Here is a 21,030-nt window from a genome sequence, read left to right as displayed (position 1 = left end):
CCAGTTCCACACTTAGGTGGCTGTATCTGTTCTGCAGGAGACTGTTCATATCCCTAAACACACACCTGGATGGCACACACGTTCCCTCCAATGGTAGAAGATCTGTGCCATCTTGGATTCCCCCTAGAAGACTGAGCCAGTTTGCAGTAAAGCAAACAGGATGTGCTGCAACTCTGAGCAGGATAGCCCCAAGGAACTTTTTCCTCATTGGTTAAGAAGTGTCTAGGAGTCACCCAACATTCTGCCTACTCAAATGTACAAAAGTGGAACTCTCAACCAGCCCTTTGAACTCTTCCTAGCCCTGTGAAAGAACAGAAAAAGGACTGTACCTGCTTTTTGACCTTAAAAAAAACCCTCAAAACTATAGGGGACTTAAACAATGAGGTTTGGTCAGGCAAACAAATAAATGCTGGCAGTGCAGACAAATAGCCCTTCACAGTTGCAACTGTACAACCTTGTTGTGCTAAAGAAAGAGCAGATTTCAAAACAATGGATAAGTGGGCCTTTAAAGACACCATTTGACAAACTTGGCCCATCTACCGGCATAGACAGTTTTGGTGGAGTGCTGCCTGGCCAATAGAATAACATCCACCTTATCAGCAGAAAGAGTGAGGAAATTCAGGTTGCCCAGTTCATTCTCCAGGCATGTAGGTACAGGGTCTAGAGGTGTGGGTGTACAACCTGCCTCTGCAACTGGAGGTCTGCCCTTTGAGGGAGACTGAATGGAGGGCACAGTGAAAGCTTAAGGTCTGTGTACCACACCCTTCTTGGCCAATCCAGGGCTATTAAAATGACTTGGGCCTGGTCTTGGCGAATCTTCCTCAGAGCCTGGGGAATCAAGGGTATGGGGGAAAACGCATAGAGCAACTGGCTGTTTCAGTCCAACTGAAACACACCCCTCAGCATTCCCTGCATCAGATACTGGAGGCTGCAGAACAATGGGCAGTGCGTGTTCTCGCGTGTGGCAAACAGGTCTTTCTGAGGCATCCCCCATTAGTGGAAGACATGAAGAACAACCTCCGGAAGGAGTTGCCACTCGCGGTCAGCTGAAAAGTGCCAGCTGAGACTGTCCACGCGTCCTTTGAGAACTCCGGCCAAATGATTTGCAACTATGCAAATCCGATGGTCCTGAGCCCAGGACCAGAGTCGTAGCGCCTCTCTGAAGAGAAGATACAACCCTACTCCTCCCAGTTTGTTGATGTACCACATCACAATAGTGTTGTCTGTCAAAACTTGTACCGACTAACCGCGAATGAAAGGCCTTGAGAGCCAGACGTATCACCTGCAATTCCAACAGGTTGATGTGAAACATCTGTTCTTCTGGAAACCAAAGTCCCTTGATCTCCAGATCGTCCAGATGCATCCGTTATCACTGTGGTCATCCGAGGTGGTGAGCAAAATGGTGTCCCGTGCGTCAGGTTGCCGTCCACATACCACCATTGAAGATCCACTGCAGTGTCCTTGGAGATCCTTGTTGTCTCCTTGAGATCTCCATTGTGTTAAAACCACTGCTTGCGGAGGCACCACAGGAAATCCCTCATGTGCCAACGTGTGTGAGTGCCCAACAGAATACAGGAAACGATCAGAAAGATGTTTGTCCTTTAGGACAGGAACAACCACCCCATCCTGAAACATTGCAATCATAGCCTGAATGTCTTGAATCCTCCGAGGAGGGTAGGCACACTTAATTGTTGTGTCCAGTATTGCCCCTGTGAACAAGAGGCAAGGAGATGGCTTCAGGTGAGATTTGGGCACGTTTAACGAAAAGCCCAGGTTGAACAACTGGGTTGTAACCTGCAAATGGTGCAGCACCAACTCTGGAGACTTGGCTTTTAGCAGCCAATCGTCCAGGCAAGGTAATACCAGTATTCCCAACCTTCTGAGATGCTCTGCAACCACTGCCATCACCTTCGTGAGGAGCAGAAGTAAGTCCAAACAGAAGGACCGCAAACTGGAAGTGTTGCGTCTCCACCATGAACTGGAGATACTTCCTGTCCAATTGCAGAATAGGGATACGAACATTTACATACTGCAAGTCGATAGAAACCATCCAGTCTTCTTTGGCCAGTGCAAGACGAACCTGAGCCAGGGTCAGCATTTTGAATTTTTCCTGCTGGAGCAAAGAATTCAAAGTCGTTAGGTCCAAGATTGGACATAAATCCCCGTCCTTTTTGGGAATCAGCAAATATCTCGAATAACACCCCTGACCTTTTCCTGCTCCGGAACTAACTCTACTGCACCCTTTAAAATAAGGGTTTCGACTTCCTGTTAGAGCAAAAGTAGATGTTCTTGTGAACAATAACTGTGTTGAGGTGGAAGGGGAGGGGGGAAACTCTTGGAAGGGTAGGGCATATTCATTTTTGACAATGCCCAACACCCAAACGACTGATTTTATGGACATCCGTTGCTGTCGAAAACGAATCAGTCACCCTCCCAAAGGCAAAGCATGCTGTAAGGTGAAGGAACTAGGGCTGCCTTCCAGCATTATTGGCCAGGGAGGTAGAAGAGGAGGATGCACGGGGGGAGGAAGGAAAAGGAAGGCGGATGGGCAGCACTTCTCTGTCTTGCTCTGCGACACCCTCTGTAAGCCCTATGCAGAGGGATTGGATGATTGCTACTGCTGTTGTCTTCCTCAATGGGAGTAACTTCTTCCAAACCCTCTAAATCTACGCAGCAGTCTGTAGGTTGAGGAAAGAGACTGAAGACCCAATGATTTAGCAGTGGCTTTTCTCTCCTTAAACCTTTCCATGGCCGAATCCACCTTTGCCCCAAACAGCTTGGAACTGTCAAAAGGTAAATCCATCAGGGTATTATGAACATCAGGACATCCAGAAACCCTCAACCAGGCATGCCTTCTTATGGTGACTGATGTATCCATCTCCCTCGCTACAGAATCAGCCGTACATAGGCCCGACTGAATGATCTGCTTAGCCGCAGCCTGACTGTCATTTAACAGTTCTGAAAAGTGTCCCTGCAAATCATCTAGTAGTTTTGGTAGGACAGAGCTGGCTGAGTCCATAAGGGCATGTATATTACGATACAGCAAAGAAGTTGTATTCACAGATTTTAGTGCCATACTACCAGACGAAAATACTTTTTGCAATCTGTTCCATTCTTTTAAATTCTCTTTTAGCCGGGGAAGATGGAAAGCAACCAGGCATCACCTTTGAAGAGCATGAGGCCTGCACCACCAAACTCTGACTCAAGATCACCCAGTGCAGTCTTATACCTCCTAGCAATTGCTCTTGACAGCACTGGGGTAGGCATACGCTTTTGCCAAATTTCCAAAACTGGCTCTGTCAAAGCCTCAGTAAATGGCAGCAAAGGTTCTGAGGATGACACCCAAGAGTGAAGTACCTCTATCAATAAATTAGATTTCATCTTTGTTGCTGGGAAAGGCAAATCCAACATATCAGCTGCTTTTCTAATGACTGAGTGTTAAGAAGTCACTTCAGATGGAGGCAACCCCTGTGGGGATAACAACTTCCACTACAGAGAAGTATCCTCGATTTTTTAGGGGGGAGACATTGTCACTAGAATGACAAAAAAAATTATATTCCCTTAGATACAGAGCATCTCCAAAGGAGAGCCAAAGAAAACTGTTACGCTTTGAAGGCAGAGAAAATAAAAGGGAACGGACGTCAGCACGCTGGCGACTACTTCTTATGTCTCGGATAACATCAGACGGAGTCGCATAGGGAGTCGTTCCATTGTTATGTCTTCGTCAACGTGGAGAGCTATGGAAAAGTTTTTGTCGAGTGCTGCACACTGGGATATTCAAAAGGTGAGGAATCCACAGGTAGATGTATCCATCAGAAATCTGCTATATTCAAAACTTCTCACTAAAGAGTGTGCAGCATTCTCAAACGCCCACCATCATCTGACCTATACAGAGCTCTAGTATACACTGCATATAAAGACCCTGTACATAGTCCGTGATTAAACCTTCAGTGTCCAGTGTAAAATAGGCAGGCGACTAATCAGTCTTGCTACCTTCCCAGCCCTAGAAGCCTGGCATAATCATTGCCTGGCATTAATAGAGGACATCTCATCCCATGAACAATACATTATTTTATGAACTTCCACCACCCTGACTCAGCTAACTACATACCTGCAAAGCCCTTTGAGTAATAACACCTATGCATTTCACATTGGCTTAGGGCTTCAGCTGCTGCCAAATCAACCTGCATTAAAAATCAATCTGCATTCATTTAAAGTGGCGATTCAGCCAATCAGTGCTTCCAGGACAGATTCTTCTGTCTTTGTTACCTACCAAAACTCACTGATTTCGTGTCAGACCAACAATAAACTTGTCAGTTAAAAAGTTATCAGAAAAATATGTTGTAGTAAAGCTTCTTTCAAATAATACTTGTACTAAGCAAATTTTTAAACATTCCTAAATTAAGCTGGCAAGGTACCTGGAGCACAGTGCGGTAGTCAGGCGTTAAAAAGTAAAAGTCACTGATGGTTAGAGTGACCATATTTCACACATACAAACATCTAATGTGTTTACATCCTAGCTATGTTTTAATAGTGATATTGAGCAGAAAGAAGAGTTAAATTGAGTAACAGATTTAAAACACTGTCTTTTAGATGGTGCTATTGCTTCAAATCCTACTCTCCCAAAAACACGTTACCAACTGGACATCAAAGTGTAGTATGGAAGTGTGAGCATGTAGAATATTTCATATTGTAGGGGATAAAGTAAATGAAGCACTGAGAGGTCAAGTGTTTTGCCAAAAATCACAAAACATGATCAAGTGGTACAGCCGGGATTTGAATTCAGGATTGGCAAATATCACAGTCACTAAATTAGTTACGAGCCCATATCACCACCAAAGAAGAAATTTAGCAACAGACGAAATTATCAATTAGTCAGGGCTTCTGATAGGATTGTAGGGCCGGAAGAAGGTAGCCACATGTGCATGCAATATATGTGATTTAGCGTGCCCTGGACCTCTGTCTATTCCATACCGTTCACTCAAACACGCTACCTAAAGAAGAGGTGCCTGGCAGTGCCTGTAGAACATGTCTAAGTACACTGGGATGTTTATATGTGACTTGGGATTAACATAATGTCTTCCAGCATTAAAACATGCTGTTCCTTGTGAATATGGCATAAAATGGGTTTAGATTCATACCCAAAAAAATATATAATTCATAGGAGCACAATAATCAGCGCTGGACACATGCAGTCATCTAGAGAATCAATCAGTATGGCAAGCCTCAAGGAAAATAATCACCTTGCTCCATAGTTCCCTTGGTTCCAGCTTAACTAAGGCACTCTAAAGAACACCGATTACTTGCAGGTTTGTCTTTCATTTTGTTTCTCAATCAACGGCATTCTGCCAGCAGAGCAACCTAGTCTTAGATAGATGCACTCCTTCCTTGTGGACCATGAACAAGATGTTTAGTGACTGCTCCTGGTCTTCGGTATATGGTCCCCCTGCTGCATTAGCCAGGGGGCTGCTTTATTATAAATCATCCTCTATAAAGAGTTCATATCCTCCAACTTAAAAAACTCAGCCTTTTCGACCACTGTTATGCAAATGACACCCACATTTGCCTTGCTATTATGGGCCTTTTCAACATCTTTGAAAAATCATCATACATGGTCTGCCTGCTGGGAAAGTTCAGAAGCAGACTAATGCTCAAAGTAACTGGGTGTTCTCTTACACTGCAAGACGCATGACTTCACAGATCAACGTCAAACTAATGCACTGTTCCTCATTATTCATGAGTTCAAGATCCATTTCCATAACCCACCTCTGCTTCAATCTCATAAATATGCTTGTTGGATCACTTATTTTCTCCAAACTAGATAATAAGTTAAGAACACTGCTGGCTGTGTGATCGCAGACTACTGAGGAGAGGCTGAGAAGAGCAGAACCAGAGCTCGGCCTTCTTCAGAACTAAGAACTGGATTTACACTGGATTAAAGTGATTTAACCGTTACAGTGCCTGGGGCGACATAGCCTCATCTTTGCACACAGTTCCCGTGTGAGAGACCAGCTCGTCCTTCACCAGGCCCACCGGGGGAGCGCTAGCGCTCCCTCCCATGAACCTAAGGGCAGGGATGGAAGGGGAAATCGCTTCCCCTTCCACCCCAGACCCCTCCCACCCATCCCATCCCTAGTGACAGCAGCACGCATTCACACGCTGACCTCAGAGGTCACCTCCGATCCAGCGCGATCCAAGAAGAAAAATGCAAAAGCGTTCCTCTTCCGACCAGGAGGTGGGGCAGGAGAGGCATGAATTTTTTTTAAGGCCTCTTTTCACCCCTTCCCCCCCCCCCCCCCCCCCCCTCCCCCCCCTCCCAGGGGCAGATCAGCCTATTTTTATTTGAAACCACTACACACCAGGGTTTTTTTTTTTTTTTAAAGATATGGGGAGCGACCCCTTAGGAAAGGGACGCTCCTCTGGGGGGGGGGGGACAATCTTTTTAGGCCATTTCTGCCCCTGCAGGGGCAGATCGGCCTATTTTTATTAGGCCAATCTGCCCCCAAAGGGGGCAGAAGCCACTAGACACAAGGGATTTTTATTTTTTTTGTGTCAATTTCACACAAGGGGAGCGACCCCTTGGGCAAGTGTTGTTCCCCTGTGGGGGCAAATTTATTTTAGCACATTTCTGCCCCCCTTGTGGGCACATCAGCCTATTTTTATTACGCTGATCTGCCCCCAAGAGAGGGGGGGGGTGTGTGTGTGTGTGTGTGTGTGTGTAGCAACCACTTAGGCACCAGGGATAGATAGATAAGTGTGTATATATATATATATATATATATATATATATATATATATATATATATATATATATATATATATATATATATATATATATATATATATATATATATATAAAGAGAGAGAGAGACACACACAGGAAGATTTATTTATTTTTGTTGAAAAAAAAAATAGAGGGTGGGGGTATGGCTATACCCCCACCCCCAAATAAATGGGGCCAAAGTTGTTCTGCACACTGGTGGGCAGATGGGGCAATTACCCCGGATCCACTCTCCGGGGGAGGCAGAAAGCCTACCAGATGCCAAGCAATTGGAAAAAAATAAATATAATAATAATAATAATAATAATAATAATAATAATAATAATAATAATTGTGGGGTGGTGGCTGCCAACCAGCATGGGCATGGTAATGCCCCCACCCCAACTGACAGGGTGACAGTCTTTCAGCTCTCCACTGCACACTAAAACATCTTACCCCCACGGCAAGCAAGAGGACATTTCATTATTTTGGATTTACATTTGGGCTTTAAGAGTTTGTCTAAGTCTCAAAATCGTCCCACTTGGAATGGTGAGGGTTGCACTTTTTAGACTTTGGGACGCTGTCATGTAGAAAAACCCACAAGACCTAGACACATCTGAAAACTAAACATCTCGGTGAGTCCAGGGTGGTGTGCTTCACATGCTCCCCGCACCATTTTCTTACCCACAATGCCCTGCAAACCTCCAACTTTGCTGGAAATCACACATTTTTCCCACATTTTTGTGCTGGTACCTTCCAGAATCTGCAAGAATCCACAAAATTCCTACCACCCAGAATTGTCTCATCTATACCGATAAAAATTCTGCCCCACTTGTCAGCCTAAAAATGTTTTTTTTCCCCCAAACTGCCCTTTGGGACCCGCTTTGGTTCCCCCTCAATTTCAACATGTTTTTGGCTCTTCCCTGTCACTGGCACTTGGCCCACCGAAATTTGTCCTGGTGTGGTGGTTCCACACAGAAATGTGGGAAAAATTTTTTTTTTTTTTAGCTAAATTTTAGGTTTGCTGAGGATTCTGGGTAAGAAAATGCTGGGGGGTCCAAGCAAGTCACCCAACCCCTGCCCCCTCCCCCCCAAGAAAAAAAAAAAACAGGTAGTTTTGGATTTGATTATTTTAATGTGCCACATAGTATTTTGGGGCATTTCCTTTCGCGGGCACTAGGCCTACCCACACAAGGGAGGTACCAACCATTTTTATCGGGACACTTGGGGGGAATGCTGGGTGGAAGGAAATTTGTGGCTCCTCTTGGATTCCAGAACTTGCTGTCACCGAAATGAGAGGAAAAAGTGTTTTTGGGCCAAATTGAGGTTTGCAAAGGATTCTGGGCATCAGAACCTGGTGGGAGCCCCACAAGTCACCCAATCTTGGATTCCCCTAGGTCTCTAGTTTTTAAAAATGCACAGGTTTGGTAGGTTTATCTAGGTGCCGGCTGAGCTACAAGCCAAAATCCACAGCTAGGCACTTAGCAAAAAAACAGCTCTGTTGTCTTTGGGAAAATGTGATTTGTCCACGTTGTGTTTTCGGGCATTTCCTGTTGCGGGCACTAGGCCTAACCACACAAGTGAGGTACCATTTTTAATCGGGAGACTTGGGGGAACACTGGGTGGAAAAAAAAATTGTGGCTCCACCCAGATTCCAGAACTTTGTCACCCAAATGTGAGGAAAAAGTGTTTTTGGGCCAGACTGAGGTTTGCAAAGGATTCTGGGTATCAGAATCTGTTGGGAGCCCCATTAGTCACCTCATCTTGGATTCCCCTAGGTGTCTTGTTTTCAAAATTCACAGGTTTGGAAGGTTCCCTAGGTGCCGGCTGAGCTAGAGGCCAAAATCCAAAGCTAGGCACTTTGCAAAAAACACATCAGTTTTCAATGTAAAAATGTGATGTGTACATGTTGCCCTACCACGCAAGTGAGGTACCATTTTTATCGGGAGACATGGGGGAAACACGGAATAGCATAACAAGTGTTATTGCCCCTTGTCTTTCTCTACATTTTTTCCTTCCAAATCCAAGACAGTGTGTAAAAAAACAGACGTCTATTTGAGAAATGCCCTGTAATTCACATGCTAGTATGGGCACCCGTGAATTCACAGATGTGCAAATATAACCACTGAACCACTGAAGGGGTCAAAACTCCTAAAATTTGCAATTTCCTTAACTGTGAGTCACACCAAATTCCTAACCTCTGCAATTACAGGTTTGTTGTTGTAGCTCAGAAAACACTTCTGCTACATTTATTATGCCTACAATCACAAAGCCCTTTTAGGAGATTCATTAAGAACATACTTTCAAAATGTTTTGTTTTCTTTGCTGGATTGTTCTCTTCATATGCTGTTTTGGCATCCCTCTGTGGATTTGCCAGGGCAGTACCCGCATATTCTGTATTCGTTCTCGTTCCCTTATAATTGCTAATAATGAAAGTACGCCCCAGCCAAAGGTACTTGCCCTCGCAGCTCAAGCCACAAGTTCCCCTTGGGTGCTTTCAATGTATTGCCTCTCAATGATGCTCTGAACACATTAGCACAAGCAACTTACCTCACGGTTCGATTTCACCGCACTCACTGGCCACACAGGTGAACGAATTCCCTAGAAGAAGGAAAAAAAAGTGACATTAGTATTATGCTCGTCACCGGTCACTATGCTTGTCACTGGGAGAAATACAGTTCTTGTGTTTCGAACCTGAGCATTATCCAAGCCATAAATCAAAAGGCTATAAATAGCGCAGCTTGTAAAAAGTTGAACACCGTCACTTTTTACGTCGGAAAGAGGAAGCAAAGACAGATAGGTCAAAAAAGAGGAAGTGTGGACAAGCCTTTACAGCTACAGCTGGAGGGCAGTGCACGTGCTGGGCCTCTCATGCCCGCTCCAGCGTTTACAAAAACCAGCCAACTAGGGCTTCTGGGGGGGAGGAGTCATTCTGCGCATGGAGAGACCGGAGGAAAGGCGGAAGCCACCTACGAGAGCAAGCTTCAATGTAAGTGTAGTGCTGGCTGTTTCAAAGTTTCACATACGGAATTTCAAGGCTGCAGCAGAGACTTGGTTGAATACGAGGGAAAACTGGAAAATCAACATTTTTTTAAAACATGGGTTGATTGAGCAACTCAAGTCAGTGTACATATGTTCAATCTGAAAGTCTCAGCCAATGGGAAGAATAAGGTGCACATTATTCACAGCAACCTTTCAACAAAGCAATACTAATAGTGGTCAGTTCAATCCTTCAAACACATTCATGAGTTAAAGGACAGCCCAGTTTTATGATCTGAGCAAGAGAGAAAAGAGTTGAGAGTGCAAAGAGGTCCCTTTCCACAATGGGTGCAATACCTCTGATCAGACCAGATGTAATGCGTAGTTCTCACTGCCAGTATGCACTGGTGAATGCTGAAGTTCGAGTTGAAAAATTACGCAAACTTACCCACTAAAGGAAAAAAAAGCTACGCACACAGTTTTCACAAATGCGAATAATAACAGATAAGAAAGGCAAAAATAAAGAGGGTGCAGAATACTCGTATTGCCAGATGTCCTGAGTCAATGGTTGCTTTTACCCACAGGTTATCTTCTAGAGAGAAAAAAAAAAACTGAAGAAAGACTTAGTCGTTATTGATGGGCAATTTTTGGGGCACAGACACTTAGATAGCTGTTACCAATCGGGCCCAGGAACGGCAGGCAATTTGCCAAAGTTTGGATGCACACAGTGGCTTTCTGTCCTTTGGGAATGTCGATACTATAAAAACTGAGTTAATGATCATGTGCATTGCCAGTGGCGACAAGTTGACGCACTTGAACCTACAACCCATAGTTTATTTGTGGCTCAAGGCGCACACACACAAAACTCACTGGTACTGCGACTATATCTAGGCCTAAAAAACTTCCCGGAACTGTGTGAATCCGAAACTGTTATTAGCATTTCCAAAATTTCACGAAAGTTCTTGGCATTTTATACACAACTCCCATAAAAGCCAGGACAACAAGCATCTCACAAACACTGTAATGACTGAAAAAAAGCTTTCCAAACCTTATTGGACTGCAATGATCGATTCAAAATTCACTGGGATTGCATGCACATCACGAACTCACGGAGACTGGGACTATCTGCCCAAACTTTACAGGGACGACAACAGCCGGATTTCAGTCACCATTAAACCACATCTCCTTCTTTAATAAGGTATCAGGAAAACTAGACATGCGAGGTGACAAAAAAGAGGCACGGGAGCACACTGTAGATATGAGCTGCACATGAAGAAACGTGCCAAAAGAGCAAGGAATGGAAGAGAAACCTGGCGACAGAGAGAACAACAGGTTGTGGGCCAGAGTTGGCACATGCAAGGCGTAGAAAAATTACATAGAGAGCCAATTAAAACTGAAACAGGCGAAGGGTGTATAGGAGATGGGAAGAGTTAATATTTCTGTTGCTAAAAATACCTAATTCTGAATGAAGTGGATGGGCAAATGGAATTCTCTCTGCCGCACAACCTCAGTCAGGTGTTCCCATGTTAGGGTGTTTGTGTGTGGAGGAATGAGCCAGCCACAGGGTAACGGCGAGAACAAGCAAAGGTGAGCGAATTCTAGACTACAACAGGCTCCATGCTCTCTCAAAATGGTATTCCTAATATTTGGGATTTTGCCGAGAAACGTTTGGTTTCACAGCATGCACTGGAATGGGACGATATGCAATGCCACAGATGGAGTAACGGGAAGGGGCAAAAGTTATTATAGCAGGTGGGTTGAGCGACTTCCTCTTCAAGTTACTTATCTATCTATTTGGCTTCATAAAATGTACTCTAAGCCACTGGGAGAATCGGCACGTGCATATGAATGTCTAGATTCCCGAGGAGTAATACGTTAACTAGTTTACTTTGGCAATGCTTTTGAGTGCATGTTTTTATTATCGACTTAACCTAAACTGTGCGACAAGTACCGATTGTGCTCTACTCTTCCTACGACTCTATATACATGAGATTCTGAAATAGTCCATTCATTTTGTTTAACTCTCAACTCATGTTTTAATGTGTTCAAAGTTTCTAATTCCACTCTTTATGTTTTTAAGAGGGATCAACGGTTGAGGAAAATATGTTCTTTGGGCCTAAACATTAAAAAAAATAAAGTAAATACTTAAAAAGAAAAGAAACCTGGGTGACGACTATGTCCACCATGCTTCATAGGCATCTTGCAAATATAAACACGTCTAGATACGTCATAGTACATTAAGTCTGGGCTATGTGCACTTTCATTAAACAAACTGTAAAATATAACAAATGTCTACATGTCCTCACAGGGCCTGTGAATTTTAAATCCTCTGACGTTGTACAGTGTTATCTCGGGTGAATTTGATATTTTTGCAAAGGCAGCTCTGCACAGAAAACGTATGGCTGCCTCTTAAAAAAAGAAAAACACGTTTCAAATGCGACTGAATAACACCAAAGGAGAATGGCAGGAGTGATGTTCACTCCCTTAGTAGTTAAGAGCGTGATCTGCAACTGACACTGTATGACTTGTCACTGTAGTGTACAACCCAGTACACAAATGCACAAAAAGTCCTTGTGGGCACATTAAGCCAAAAACTGTTACATCCAACTTGCAGCATAAAATACAGTTTTGTGCACGACTTCACTATGTATGCATATCCTGCGAGATACACGTGTGGACGGTCGTATACAAATGGTGTTACCCCCATCCCCCAATCTATATAGATAATAGTACAATACAAAACAGTGAGAAAAACTGAACATTTTTCAAAGTCCTTTACATTGTTTTTACAGGACTTGGAGAAGAAATGCTATATGATAATGATAATCTTGATCAAAGACGAACGGGTTAAAAAACAGACTTGTTTAATAATCGTACAAACCAATTCTATCAGTCCCCCATTGTGCAGCACTTGCCGCGGCCCCTTCAATAATGCGTTTGGGGTATATTCCTTGCAGGACTGGTTTATTTATGTGAGCAAGCAACTGCAAACTGATCTTCACGAACCTGACGCTGAAAAGCTATTTCCCCAAAATGGGACAAGACAGGCTTTTCCTGTAACATGCCCATTTTGTCTAGTTGTCTTCTTTTTTTCTGGTGACAGGCACTCATACTATTCTGTCCTCTTTTCGGTATTTCATAAGGCAGTACCCGGAGTTTGTTTGTTCATGAAAGTCAGGCTACGTGGGCAAAGGTTCCTGGTGAGGGGTGCAGACCTAAAGCCATATTAAAGAGTTCCCAAAAGAGAAAGGGACTACAAGAGTGAAAGAAAATAGCTTCAAATTTGCAGGCCTAGAGCTCGATAGCTCTCCCCATACTTTTGATTAAATCCAGGGCACAAGTCGAGGGTACACGTGGGTGGACGGCGGCCACCCACTATTTTCCCAGGGTGTACGCCGTCCACCCTGTCAAAAAGTTGCGCCCCACAGAAATCCGCTCAATTTGTCCCGGTGTCATTTCAGGCACAGGGACACGTTCAGCTGCGCCTGCACGTTGTCCACTTTCCATTCCCAGCAGCAACGTGCACGCAGCCCGTGGGGCTTTTTTATAGTCACGTCCAGCTGGGCCAAAGATAAAGAACAAAGTTAAAGGGACATCAGGCTTCCTTCTGATCGAGTATCCTACCTAAACAGTGACATCCTGGTAATCGAAACCCCACAGTGAAGTGCCTTTTCTTGACTTTGGAAATATTTGTAATGACCCACCTCAAAGACCTATGAAGCTTGGAGTTATCCAGAGCAGGCCTTCCCTTATCAGGTCAAAGCCTTAAAGTGAAATAACAGTTTGAAACTTCGCCTTATCACTGCTGCTTTGATAGCACTCCACTTCCACCTAGTAGAACTAGGCGTCACGTTTGGAAAGTTGAAGTTGGAACTCCATTCCTCTTAGCTTAACTAAATAATGGTTTCACCAAACATAGACATGTTTGGCATCAAACGTGTTGGAATCATACAACTACATCGATTCCAGTGATAGTTGCATGATACCATGTACTCTGGGGGTTCCTTAGAGGATTCCCCCAGTTCTGCCTGTACAGCCTAGCAGGGTCTGCCTATCAGTCCATACTGCTGGCCCCACCCCCCCTCCCCAGACACTATTCTGCCCTCCTGCTGCTGGACCCAACTCGAGCAGGGGAAGGCAATACAAAAGGTTTCCTGTAAGAGGGAGGTGTGACCTGCTCTCCTTTAGAATCTCTTGGCTGGGGTGAGGTGGCATTCCATCGTCACCAGGCTGCTTTCAGGGGCACATTTGGTGCCCTCCTTGCATTAAACCGGTTTGCACCTGTGCGGAAACCCCCGGCTCCCGCTCTGGCACAAAACCACACAAAGGAATGGGGAGTGACCACCTCCTGTCCAGCCTCTCACGTAGGGAGGGGCGCAGAGCTCTGCCAGGTGGCCGGATGATTCTGCCATCTTGGAAACAAGGTAGGCAGAAGCCCCTGGAAGCATCTGACTGGTTAGGCCAGATAGAGGACTTCCCTAACACCCTCTAATAGGTGTGTCACTGCAGATAGTGACCAACCCCCTTTAAGGGTTACTTAAGGGCTCTGCCTAGAGGTGGGTCCTCAGATTCGACGAGCAAGACCCTTCAAGGAACTCTGCAAGACATTTCCTGCTCCTGGCCTCCGGAAAAGCTGCTGGTCTGCTTTTGGAACTGAAACAAGACTGTATCCAGTTGGGAGGGTTCCCACTGCAACACTGCTTCTCCAGCTCCTGCAAGATTTCTGCAACATCAGTAGCTATGCATCCCCCAGGGTCACAAGGACTCGGTTTGCATCTAAGAAGGAATCTCCCTTGGAGTGAAGGAGTCACTCCCCTGCATCCGCAGGCACCTCAAGACAACGACCAGCTGGTGGATCCTGCTGTCCTACGGACATCGAAAGGCTCTGCAACACAGGTGGTGGTTCTGTGGTCCTCTCTGGGTCCAACTTTTCTTCTGACCAACTTGGGAGACGGTCATGCTGCAACCACTGGAACGGAACCCTATGCAATACGATTGTTACTCTTACCAAGGCTTGTTGACTCCCTGTGCCTGCTGCCAGTGGGTCAGTCGTGGGGGCTCCTCTGACTGGCTTTCCTTCCATCTGAAGGTTAGCCCTGACTCCCCTCCATGTGTCAAGTCACTAGGACCTCACTGGTCCTCAAAAACCTGCAATCTTCCTTGCAACAACTAATTGCATTTGCCAAAGCTTGTTGGTGGCCCTGCTGGCCACTGACCCTCCTGCAATCCAGCGATGGATGTTGGACAGCTCGTGGGCGACTCCAAGGATCTACTACGTGCGCCTGGGCTCCGCAGCCAGACTTCTTTCTTCACTGTCCTGCAGGAACTTCACCTCTAAGAGTGTGGGCAGTGCCTACCTGCACTGCCTGGACACCTAACCAGTGGTCTGGACACTGTCCCCTCCTTTTTCAGGTTCTTCACGTCCAGAATCCACCCTTGGGTTCTAACAACTTGGTGCATGGGTCGCGACAGCAGCTGGACAATCGAGGCTCCCTTTGACTCCAAAGGTTTCCAACGTCACTTCACCCCTAGGCACATGGGCTTCCCGGTGTAGGTACTCTGTTCTTCTGGGTATCCACGGGTGGGGGGTACTAGCCAATCTTCCTTGTGCCAACTAGTTTCCTCAGGATCCACGGAGAAGGGCCCTGAACCCATAAAAATCCAACTGCAACAGTCCTGTGTTAGGGACACCCAGCTTGATAACTCCCTTGCACCAGGGCACCTGTGGGATTTCTGATACTTACCTCTGATATTTCCTTACTCCTCCAACCCTTAGGATTCTAACAAACTACCTCGGTTAGGTACCTCTGTGGTATTGCAAGTGCTTTACACTCCTCCTGGACTTCAAAATCAAATCAAATGGTAAACTTATTTCGGCTAAAAGCCATAAAAGTAAACAATAAAACACCATATCATAATTGAGCAAGCTAAATAAGTTATAAGATCACATAGTTATTGAAAACAGTGCAAAACAACCATTTTTCTTAAAGTCTTGAGATCCTAAAATATTAAATATACAATCATTAGGCCATTATATCTTAACTCCAAACAGTTAAAACTTGTTATGTTGAATAAATATAATCTAAGACCAATATGTTAAAAGACGCAATTATAACAATTCTCTGGTTCTTATAGCCCATGCACTTTGCAGGAATCTTGCAACTGGAAAAACTATTTTGTCATTTGTGTCAGTTGTCAAAAAGCGCAATGCTGTATTCCATTCCCTAATCCCCACTGACCTACATAACGGAGCAATCCACTTCTTCCTAGGTACCAAATATCTAGGACAAAAAAACATAAAATGCGCAAGTGACTATTGTCTTTTGACAATAATGACAGAATATGGAGTTACTATCCTCTGCTCTCCATCGCGCTGTAAATGTCTTGAGCGGGAGGGTCCCTAATCTGAATATGATGAAGTGTTTTAGTATAGGGAGGATTTACATTGTCCATATATGCCTCAAATTTGGGGCTACATTTATGGTCTAGGAACTGTAGGGTCTGACTGCCTTGCTTTTTATACCAGATTTGAACCAAGATATTCTCCCAGTAGCACCTTTTTACATGCTCTTTTACTTCCTTGGTCAAATTATGAGGAGTAGTCCACACCTCCTCCATCTTGAGGAGTTTACACATATCTCTGATGTGTCTAAACCAAGGGATCTTTAATGCACAATCACCTACGAGAAACTCATCTAATGCTACATGGAGGGTGGACAAGTACTACGCAGTCCAAAGACTAATCCAATACAGGAGTGGTCTTAGTGCAATTTCGTTATGGATCTCGTTTAAGGCAAGGTCAAATCTAAGGGGGGTGAGAGGGGTACTCATCGGTAGCCGCAAAAAATTCCGTATAAAACGGTTTTCTACTGTAGTCAAACACCTAGAGTTAGTGTATCTCCAGAGCTCAGCGCCATAGATTGAAGCTGCAACTGCTGCTGCTTTATAAACAGTAATGGCGGGTGATATCTCCCCTTCCAAGGTATTGGCAATTTTCCTCCCCATCGCTGTTGACCTCTGCCTGAGTACTGTCAGACTCTTCCCAATCTGCACCGACCAGTGTTGGTCATCACTTAGCCTGATCCCCAGATAGTCAAATTGGCTGACTCTCTCCACTGGTTGGCCTGCTATGGTCATTTTCCCCCTAAACTATTTATGTGCCTTGAACTTTGATTTTGTTGGATTTATTTCATGACCTCTAGTGAAACAAAAGTTATAAAAAGCATCCAGTTCATTTTGTAAGCCAATGGGTGTTCGAGATTAATAAAGTGTCATCAGCAAACATTAAAATGGGGACAGGGGATCCAGCTAGCCTTGGGGCATCATGGGTGCAGTGTAGCAGTTGGTCCGCCGCACCATTAATGTAAAGATTAAACAACGTTGGTGCCAAAATGCACCCCTGCCTAACCCCCCTATTGACAGGTATAGCTTCCGTTAGATCGCCACTTTGTGACCAACGTACTTGAGCGTAAGTCCCTTCATCTAGGTACCTAATCAATCTTAGTAATTCTCCTTCAAGTTGATAGCTCTCCATGACATTACATAATAGACCCTAAGGTACCATGTCAAAGGCAGCTTTTAAATCAAAGGCTACATATAGATGGCTCTTATTAAGTGACAAGTATTTCCAGCAGAGAAGGTTAAACCTAAATACCTGATCTATTGTACTCATTCCTTTTCTAAAACCTGCCTGGAAGTCGGAGAGAATATGAGAATCCTCTATCCAAGCCTGTAGTCTGTTCAGTACCTGCTTGCTGAATATCTTTTGACTAACATCAATTAGGCTAATAGGCCTATAGTTGGAAGGTTGTTCCCTTGGCCCTTTCTTATAAATAGGGACTATGATTGCTCCTTGCCACGTGGTAGGAAGTCCTCCCCCCTCAGTATCTCATTACTGAGCGCATTTAGATACAGAGACCAAGTTGTTGGTCGGAACAAATATAAATCACCTGGGATGCCATCAAGGCCAGGGGCATTCCCTTTCCATATTGATCGAAGAGCCAGAGTTGTTTCTTTTAGGGAGAAAAGATCCAGGTTGAATTTGGGTGATATAACTCTCCCGTCCATAGAAGTATTGGGAAAAAAGTTAATTAGGTTTTAAAGAAGGAATAGTGGTGCTACTAGTTTGAGGTTTTCTGTATACATTTTTAAAATAAGTCACCCAAGTTTCTGGCTGAATTACGGCACTCCTTGAGAACTACTTTTGTCTGTCACTAATTTCCAGAATAATTTAAAATCTTTCTCATAAAGTGCATCAACCATCCTATTCCAATATTTAGTTACCCACTCTTTTTTTGCGTTTTCAAGTACCACTTTATATGCAGCCCTGAATTTTCTGATCACTCAGCAGTTCCGTGCCTTAAGTGCTCCCAATAGCTGTATTTTAGCCAGACGGCAAGAGTTAGAGATCTGCCTCAATGTTCTAGTCCCAATCTCTGTTCGCCTCCTTGCTATCTGAAAATGTGGTTTTAGCCGGGTGATCAAGATACTATGCAGATTGATCAAATCCACCAATATCGTATTTATATGCTTCAGTGGAGAAAGCGTTGTTACAACTATTCTATAAATTAATAGCTGGAAGTTTACGTCATTCTCCACCCAATCCCATTTCACATTTTTATAATCATTGGCCATAGTTAAGACAATACTTTGGGCCCATGTTGTCAATGATTTACAACTTAATAGAATAGTAGAAAAGGAGGTACTCAGAGCTTGATGGTCACTATCGTAACGAGGGAGAACAACCATGTCAATAAGAGATTTCCAGAGAGCGTCATCTACTAAAACATAGTCCAGATGGCTAGAGTATAGACCTCTCCTATATGTAGGCGACACCGGGGTGTCTGATCTGGTGTTTCCATTTACTATTCTTAATCCCTTTATTTTGATTAAATCTTCAAGTAGGTCTAATGCTCCTCCTTCTTTCTTAGATATAACGTGCACCGGCCCAGATCTATCCCATGGATCTGCTAACTGGATTCCTCTTTGCTGGTGGTCGTCTCTGCAATTCAATTGCATATTAAAATCTCCTGCGACAATTAAACCCCGTCCTCCGGGAAGACAATTAAGGAAGTCTGTTAGCATACTCATCAGAACAGTCTGCGTCCTTTGGATCCTCCTGGACTTAATTTAGCTGGTCACCAAAGCAGCCCCCTAGAGAGCTTTTGCTATCAGGAAACTAAACACTATCATTAAGGGTTGCCTGGACTCACTATAGGGTGCCATACCACAGGTGTATACCATAAACTGAGCCAGCATCCTACAGCCTTTTCCAGCAGTAAAGTCTGTATTCTCTTTTCGCTTGGGTACACCATCCCCCGGATTGAGTAGATTCTTGCTCCAAGAAACACCTTATTTGGAGTTAGTGATGACTTCTCTCTGTTTATTGAGAATCTTAAATTGAATAGCATTTTCATGACTTGTTGAATGTGTTCTTTGCACTGGTTGTGCGAGTTTGCTTTTACCAGGCAGTTGTCTAGGTAAGGAAAGACATGTATGCCTTGTCTCCTTACATGAGCAGCTATTGCTGCTAGGCACTTTGTAAATACTCTTGGGGCAAAATTTTATCCGGAACACTAGTACTCTGAACTGGTAGTCATTTTTTTTTTTTTAAACCACAAACCTGAATGTTTTGCATCAATTGCGATGTGCAAATAGGCGTCCTTTAGGTCTATTGTAGCCAGTTTGTATGAACTTGTTTATAAACCTTAAGTTTAAAATTGGCCATAGAGATCCGCCTACCCTTGGTATTAGAAAATATGTAGAGTAATTTTCCTTGCTGATCTCTCTTAGTATTCTTTTTATTGTTCTTTTTTCCCAAAATTCTTCTACCACCTTGGGTAGGCAAGATGTTTCTTCCTTTGAATAGATCTATATGGTGTTTTCCTCACTCGAGGCATCTTGTCTAATTCTATGCAATGTTTAGGATTTATTTGTCTGATGTGCTCTTCCTCCACTCCTGGAAGTTTTTTTTTGTTTTTTTACTGTGCCTCCCATAGGTGTTGCGTGCTTTAGTCTGTTATGTTCTATTTTGCCTTTCAATGGTGTTCTTTGTGAAAGACCTCATCTTCACGGAAGGTCAGTTGTTGATAGGGGTTGTGCCTCCCCTGTGAGGCTGTCCCCTGCCCCTTATTCTTCCTTGAAAGGACTGTCTGTTGTTGGTATTACCAACTTTGTTGGTATGCTGGTGTTTGCCTGCTCCCTGGGAATGACTGTTGCAGAGTTCCTGCTTGGAAGTGTCCTCCCCCTCCGGGCCTGCGTGGTGTCACTGCCCCTCTTTGAATCCTTACTCTAAACTGCAAAGCCCCCATAGACTTTGCTGTCTTCTTATCCTTCCTCAGCTGGTTTGTGTCATCAATCATTTTCCCAAACAACTGTTCCCCATTGAAAAGGTAATTCAGAATATTCGCCTGAACCTCTGGCTTGAACTGAGATATTTGCAGCTATGAGTGGCAGCGTAGGGTAACCACTCCCCCTCCACCCCCCCCACCATCATCATCATCATCATCTGCCAGCTTGAGGTTTCTTCAGCGTCCAATGCCAATTTTCAGGCAAGCGCTGTTGATGTTTTTGCCCTCTTCTGCCAGGTGTGCAGCTTCCTTCTTTTACTGGCCTGGCAGATGCTTTATGAGTTCAGGCATCACCTCCCAGTGTTGGCATGCATGTCTGTTTAAGAGAGCATTTGAGTTTGCATTGCGCCACTTGTTTGCTGCAGTGCACTTGAATTTTCGGCCCATCAGTTCCATCCTCTTACTCTCCTTGTCAGGAGGTGGTTCTGATGTTATGGGTATCTTGGCTCTCTTCTGTGCTGTCGAGGTGATGATCGAATCAGCCGACACTGTACCCTTGATGAATGGTGGGTCCTTTGAAGAATGCTTGTATTTCTTCTCCTCCTCTGGAGTTACAGCTCTACGAGTGGCGAGTTCTCTGAAAGCCTCCCTTCGTTGATCAAGGACACTAGGGAGCATGGGAAGAAATTGTGATTGTAATAGGGTATCCAATAAGAAGCAGGACTGTGGACCTCCTTCCTCGAGCTAAACACCATATTTATCAGCATCCTTCTTTATAAATTGTTTGTACATGCCCATGTCATCTGGAGGCGAAGACCAACGAATACGTGTCTACCCCTTCCTCTGGGGAGTCAGTCTCATAGTCCTGCTGCTGCAACTCAGCGTATTCAGATTCACCAGAGTCTTGGTAAAACCCCTCAAGTTGTTCATCCTCTCCCTCATAGAAGAGTTCCTCTTCTTCCTACTAACATTCTGGTGTCAGAAGAGGTTCGATATCCTCAA

General features: G+C 44.3%; 1 protein-coding gene across 3 annotated transcripts in view; it reads right to left on the bottom strand.

Moving 5' to 3' along the window:
- Positions 1-21,030, bottom strand: part of CSK (C-terminal Src kinase) — a 507,465-nt gene that overhangs the window by 422,203 nt on the left and 64,232 nt on the right. For all 3 annotated transcript variants that reach the window (XM_069222133.1, XM_069222134.1, XM_069222135.1), the window contains exon 3: positions 9,311-9,361. The gene's annotated coding sequence lies outside the window, so the exon portion shown is untranslated. The remainder of the gene's footprint in view (positions 1-9,310; positions 9,362-21,030) is intronic.

Source organism: Pleurodeles waltl, chromosome 3_1, assembly GCF_031143425.1.
Source record: "Pleurodeles waltl isolate 20211129_DDA chromosome 3_1, aPleWal1.hap1.20221129, whole genome shotgun sequence".
Lineage (NCBI taxonomy): Eukaryota > Metazoa > Chordata > Amphibia > Caudata > Salamandridae > Pleurodeles > Pleurodeles waltl.
The sequence above is the reverse complement of the archived record's forward strand: the minus strand, read 5'-3'. Positions and strand labels throughout refer to the sequence as shown.